This window comes from Salmo trutta, unplaced genomic scaffold (genome assembly GCF_901001165.1).
Source record: "Salmo trutta unplaced genomic scaffold, fSalTru1.1, whole genome shotgun sequence".
NCBI classification, from domain to species: domain Eukaryota; kingdom Metazoa; phylum Chordata; class Actinopteri; order Salmoniformes; family Salmonidae; genus Salmo; species Salmo trutta.
The window spans coordinates 40,129-47,425 of record NW_021823051.1 but is presented as its reverse complement, the minus strand read 5'-3'; positions in this window follow the sequence as shown (position 1 = coordinate 47,425).

The window sequence follows — 7,297 nt, the reverse complement described above, 5'->3', positions numbered from 1 at the left end:
ATGCTAATTAGACCCAATACACCTGGTATTTATGTTATGTGACATGTCTTAATTAACCCAGGTGTATCTATTTGTCTCCAGGTGCACCTCATTGCAATTAGGGGCCGGTGTTTGCTGGTCTATACCTGGCTATTTGTTCAGTCTCATGGAGTTAATAGAGGACTCTGGATGGATAAAAATACATTTTGGCATTTACATTACCATTGAGGGCGGAACATTTTAAAGTAGCCATCTAGGTGGGGCTTCTTCGTTAAGGAAGAATCACACGGGCTACGTTCAGTCGCAAAACCTTCGAGCATTGCAGATTTCCATGTCATGAATAGAGACAACGTATTTCCTTATTCTAAATGTCGGAGAGACATATTTGTTCAACATAGCATATTTTTATCTGAACCTTCCAAAACGTTGCATCCTGCTGAACGCACCCTATTATTCAATCGGGTTATCAGGAGGGATCAGCCAATTAATTATACTCTTGAGCAAACATTGCATAACTGTAGGTGGCAGTAAATTGCCAGCTTTGCCTTCAAATAGTACCTTTTCAAACAACACACTCTGTGGTGGTGTGCAGCCTTTTAGATTATTTGCCAAGTCATAGAAATTATAGAAGAAAATGGACTACTTTAATAAAATGAATATTGCCTCTATTGTCTCAAATGTAATTATATTTGTTATTTGATTGATGTCCGAGCACGAACGCCATAATATGACACATATAAAGATGTTATCCTGTGTCCATGACACATATAAAGATGATATCCTGTGTCCATCATTCTCTATGGTCAGATCCCCATGATGTGTTGTTCTGGTGGCTATGTGTCCTCTTCCTCTCAACTTTCCATTCTCAGGGCTGCTGGACAGGTGCCTTGCCCTTCAACGTGCGAGCCCTTCGGGTGTTAAACGTATCAGGCTTCACCGCTGCGGTCCGGAAATGCTGGTCCCAGTGATTTTGTGCATTTATATGTTCCCAGTTGCCACTCCTGTGACGGGAGACCACTGAGCTTGAAGGCAGTTTGGTGACCACAGAACCCACAGTACAGGTACTATACTGTGAACATTATTAAAGTGAAGCGTGTTGAATGACTATGTACAGTCGTGGCCAAAAGTTTTGTATGATGGCAATTTGCATATACTCCAGATCAGATGAATTGCAATTAATTGCAAAGTCCCTCTTTGCCATGCAAATGAACTGAATCCCCCAAAAACATTTCCACTGCATTTCAGCCATGCCACAAAAGGACCAGCTGATATCATGTCAGTGATTATCTCGTTAACACACGTGTGAGTGTTGACGAGGATAATGCTGGAGATCAGTCTTTCATGCTGATTGAGTTCGCATAACAGACTGGAAGCTTCAAAAGGAGGGTGGTGCTTGGAATCATTGTTCTTCCTCTGTCAACCATGCTTACCTGCAAGGAAACATGTGCCGTCATCAGTGCTTTGCACAAAAAGGGCTTCACAGGCAAGGATATTGCTGCCAGTAAGATTGCACCTAAATCAACCATTTATCGGATCATCAAGAACTTCAAGGAGAGCGCTTCAATTGTTGTGAAGAAGGCTTCAGGGCGCCCAAGAGAGTTCCTCAAGCACCAGGACCATCTCCTAAAGTTGATTCAGCTCCTGACTCAGGGCACCATCAGTGCAGAGCTTGCTCATTAATGGCAGCAGGCAGGTGTGAGTGCATCTGCACGCACAATGAGGCAAAGACTTTTGGAGGATGGCCTGGTGTCAAGAAGGGCAGCAAAGAAGCCGCTTCTCACCAGGAAAAACATCAGGGACAGACTGATATTCTGCAAAAGGTACAGGGATTGGACTGCTGAGGACTGGGGTAAAGTCATTTTCCTCAGTAGCCCGCTACCTGTCTGAATCGTCGTGTCTCCAGCTCGCCAGGCTACTCACTGGACAAAATGATCACTCGGCTACGCATGCCTCTCCATAATGTCAATGTGCCTCGTCCATTGCTGTTTTGGTTAGTAATTATTGCCTTATTTCATTGTAGAGTCTCTAGCCCTGCTCAATACGCCTTAGCTAACCTTTTAGTTCCACCTTCCAAACATGCGGTGACCCTACCTGGTTGAAATGATGTTTCTAGAAACAATATCTCTCTCATCGTCACTCAATGCATAGGTTTTCCTCCACTGTATTCACATCTTACCATACCTTTGTCTGTACATTATGCCTTGAATCTATTCTACTGTGCCCAGAAACCTGCTCCTTTTACTCTCTGTTCCGAACATACTAGACGACCAGTTGTTATAGCCTTTTGCCGTACACTTATCCTACTTCTACTCTGTTCCTCTGTTGATGTAGAGGTTAACCCAGGCCCTGCAGTGCCTAGCTCCACTCCCATTCCCCAGGCGCTCTCATTTGTTGACTTCTCTAACCGTACGTAAAAGGCTTGGTTTCATGCATGTTAACATTAGAAGCCCCCTCCCTAAGTTTATTATATTCACTGCTTTAGCACACTCTGCCAACCCGGTGGTCCTAGCTGTGTCTGAATCCTGGTTTAGGAGGACCACCAAAACCCCTGAAATTTCCATCCCTAACTATAACATTTTCCGACAAGATAGAACTGCCAAAGGAGGCGGAGTTACAATCTACTGCAGCGTTAGCCCGCAGAGTTCTGTCTTACTATCCAGGTCAAAGAATTTGACCTTGTACTTTTAAAAATCAACCTTTCCAGAAACAAGTCTCTCACTGTTGCCACTTGCTATAGACCACCTTATGTGCCCTGGACACCATATGTGAACTGATTGCCCGCCATCTATCTTCAGAGCTCGTGCTGTTAGGTGACCTATACTGGGATATGCTTAACACCCCGGCCATTCTACAATCTAAGATTGATGCCCTCAATCTCACACAAATTATCAATGAACCTACCAGGTACAACCCCAAATCCGTAAACACGGGCACCTCATATATATCATCCTAACCAACGTGCCCTCCAAATACACCTCTGCAGTCTTCTACCAGGATGTCAGCAATCACTGCCAAATTGCCTGCGTCAGTAATGGGTCTGCGGTCAAACAACCACCTCTCATCATGTTCGAACGCTTCCTAAAACACTTCAGCGAGCAAACGGTTCTAATCGACCAGGCCCGGGTATCCTGGATGGATTTTGATCTCATTCCGACAATAGAGGATGTCTTGTTATTCATTAAAAGTGCTTTCCTCACCATCTTAAATAAGCATGCCCCATTCAAAAAATGTAGAACCAGGAACAGATATGGACCATGGTTCACTCCAGACCTTACTGCTCTTGACCAGCACAAAAACACCCTGTGGCGTACTGCATTAGCATTGAATAGCCCCCGCGATATGCAACTTTTCAGGGAAGTTAGGAAAGCAAAGGCTATCTTTTTCAAACAGAAATTTTCATCCTGTAACACGAACTCCAAAAAGTTCTGGGACACTGTCAACACCGATAAATCCATGATAATTGAGAATTTCAATAAGCATTTTTCGATGGCTGGCCGTGCTTTCCACCTGGCTACCGCTACCCAGGTCAACAGCCCTGCACCCCCCACATCAACTTGCCAAAGCCTCCCCATTCTTCACCCAAATCCAGATCGCTGATGTTCTAATAGTGCTGCAAAACCTGGACCCCTACAACTCAGCCGGGCTAGACAATCTGGACCGTCTCTTTCTAAAATTATCAGCCGAAATTGTTGAAACCCCGATTACTAGCCTGTCCAACCCCTCTTACGCATCGTCTGAGATCCCCAAAGATTGGAAAGCTGTCATCCCCCTCTTCAAGGTCATCACCCTCTTCAAAGGGGGAGACACTCTAGACCCAAATTGCTACAGATCTATATCTATCCTACCCTGCCTTTCTAAGGTCTTCGAAAGTCAAGTTAACAAACAGATCACCGACCGTTTCGAATCCCACCGTAATTTCTCCGCTATGCAATCTGGTTTCCGAGCTGGTCGTGGGTGTACCTCAGCCACGCTCAAGGTCCTAAAATATATCATAACCGCCATCGATAAGAGACAATACTGTGCAGCTGTATTCATCGACCTGGCCAAGGCTTTCGACTCTGTCAATCACCACATTCTTATCGGCAGACTCAACAACCTTGTTTTCTCAAATGACTGCCTAGCCTGGTTCACCAACTTCTTCTCAGACAGAGTTCAGTGGGTCAAATCGGAGGGCCTGTTGTCCATACCTCTGGCAGTCTCTATGGGGTTGCCACAGGGTTATATTCTCTGGTCGACTCTTTCTCTGTATACATCAATGATGTTGCTCTTGCTGCTGGTGATTCTCTGATCCACCTCTATGCAGACGACACCATTTTGTATACTTCTGGCCCTTATTTGGACACTGTGTTAACTAACCTCCGGACGAGCTTCAATGCCATACAACTCTCCTTCCGTGGCCTCCAACTGCTCTAAAATGCAAGTAAAACTAAGTTTATGCTCTTCAACCGATCGCTGCCCACACCTGCCCGCCCGTACAGCATCACTACTATGGACGGTTCTGAATTAGAATATGTGGACAACTACAAATACCTAGGTGTCTGGTCAGACTGTAAACTCTCCTTCCAGACTCACATTAAGGATCTCCAATGCAAAATTAAACCTAGAATCGGCTTCCTATTTCGCAACAAAGCATCCTTCACTCATGCTGCCAAACATACCCTCGTAAAACTGACAATCCTACCGATCCTTGAAATCGGCGATGTCATTTACAAAATAGCCTCCAACACTCTACTCAACAAATTTATTGCAGTCTATCGCAGTGCCATCCGTTTTGTCACCAAAGCCCCATATACTAACCACCACTGCATGCTCTCGTTGGCTGGCCCTCGCTTCATATTCGTCGCCAAACCAGGTCATCTATAAGTCTTTGCTAGGTAAAGTGCCACCTTATCTCAGCTCACTGGTCACCATAGCAGCACCCACCCGTAGCACGAGCTCCAGCAGGTATATCTCACTGGTCACCCCCAAGGCCAATCCCTACTTTGGCTAACTTTCCTTCCAGTTCTCTGCTGCCAATGACTGGAACGAACTGCAAAAATCACTGAAGCTGGAGACTCATATCTCCTTCACTAACTTTAAGCATCAGCTGTCAGAGCAGCTCACAGATCACTGCACCTGTACGTAGCCCATCTGTAAATAGCCCATCCAACTACCTCATCCCCCATACTGTAATTTATTTTATTTATTTTGCTCCTTTGCATCCCAGTATCTCTACTTGCACACTCATCTTATGCACATCTATTACTCTAGTGTTTCTTTGCTGTACTGTAATTATTGAGCCACTATGGCCTATTTAATGCCTTACCTCCCTTATTCTACCTCATTTGCACATGCAGTATATTGTATTATTGACTGCATGTTTGTTTATTCCATGTTTAACTCTGTGTTGTTGTTTGTGTCGCACCGCTTTGCTTTATCTTGGCCAGGTCGCAGTTGTAAATGAGAACTTGTTCTCAACTGGCCTACCTGGTTAAGTAACGGTGAAATAAAAAATGTAAAAAATGTAAAAAGTGATGAGATTGGAGGGCACTATGGTGTTGAAGGCTAAACCAATCACTATTACATTGAACTGGTGTTATGAGAATTATGTTCCCAATGTACATAAACTGAACTTCAATTAAACTACTCAGTCTGCACTCAGAGTTTGTAAGATTCTGGTTCAATGACACAGACGGAGGCCCAGCCTACAATAGTCAACAATGTTTATTCATGAGGGCTCTGAATATCATACAATGTACACAGCCTTTTATACCTAACCCTTGGTCATACCATATGTCATACCCCTTACAAATGCCCCTCCTCTTCTTTAACACTGTCAATGCTTATTTACAAGTCTTCTCCATCACATACATTGCTTATCATATCCTACCCCATGTTACATAATCTACTGCAATCCTAAAGGTTTCTCCCCTCCCTGGGTGGGGAGACCTTCTTCCTGTTATCAGTTTCACAGTGGTCACAAGTTGTCTGCTGTCTGTTAACCTGTTGAGGTATAGGGGGCAGTATTTTCCCTTTTGGATGAAAAGCGTACCCAGAGTAAACTGCCTAATACTCGGGCCCAGAGTCAAATATTTGCATATCATTAGTAGATTTGGATAGAAAACACTTTAAAGTTTCTAAAACTTTTTGAATGATGTCTGTGAATATGACAGAACTGATATGGCAGGAAAAAACCTAATAGGTATACATCCAGGAAGTGGGAACTCTGAGGCTTGTAGTCTTTTCATTAGAACCTTGTTTGAAGCTTCTACTATGCAATTTGATTGAATAACAACTGGAACAATAAGTGGTCTGGCTGGGGTCACTTAGTTACCTCATGCGCGGTCACGCAGGGCTAGCCATTTTTATTTTTCTTCTGTAATGAATACGCTATTGTCCGGTTGGAATATTATCAAAGTTTTATGTTAAAAACACCCTAAAGATTGATTGTGAACATGGTTTGACATGTTTCTACAAACGCTAAGGGAACTTTATAACTTTTCGTCCATGATGGATGTACGCGCATCATGCCTTTTGGAATAGTGATCTGGATGCACGAACAAAATTGATTTATTTGGACATAAATTATGGACTTTATCGAACAAATGAACATTTCTTGTGGAAGTGGGAGTCCTTCCGAGTGCATTCCGGCGAAGTTCAGCAAAGGTAAGAAAATATTTACAACAGTATTTTAGAGTTTTGACGACGCCGTGGCTTGACGGCTAACTGTATAGCTTGCATTGATGGCCGAGCTCTGTTCTCAGAATATTGACCAATGTGCTTTCTCCGTAAAGCCTTTTTGAAATCGGACAATGTGGTTGGATTAAGGAGAGGGTTATCTTTCAAATGGTGTAAAATAGTTGTTTTGAATTTGGCACCCTGATATTTCACTGGCTGTTGAATAGTGTGAACTGTGGGTGGGATGGTAGCGTCCCACGCAGCCCCGAGAAGTTAACAGTTCCCCTTTTCCTTGAATGTCTTACTTCCATTGCCAAATAGTAAAGTCTTAGCTTGTCCTATGCACACACATTTATAGAATTAGTCTTCTAATCATTCAGTTATACATTTTCGGAGTGGAATCATTTAGTCAAAACCTTAATCATATGAATTCCATTAACCTGTCTGGGCTAGGGGGCAGTATTGTCACGGCCGGATAAAAAACGTACCCGATTTAAACTGGTTACTACTCTTTCCCAGAAATGAGAATATGCATATAATTAGTAGATTTGGATAGAAAACACTCTGATGTTTATAAAACTGTTTGAATGGTGTCTGTGAGTATAACAGAACGCATATGGCAAATCTGCAACGCTCAAAGGTTTTAAGACTGATGGTGGCC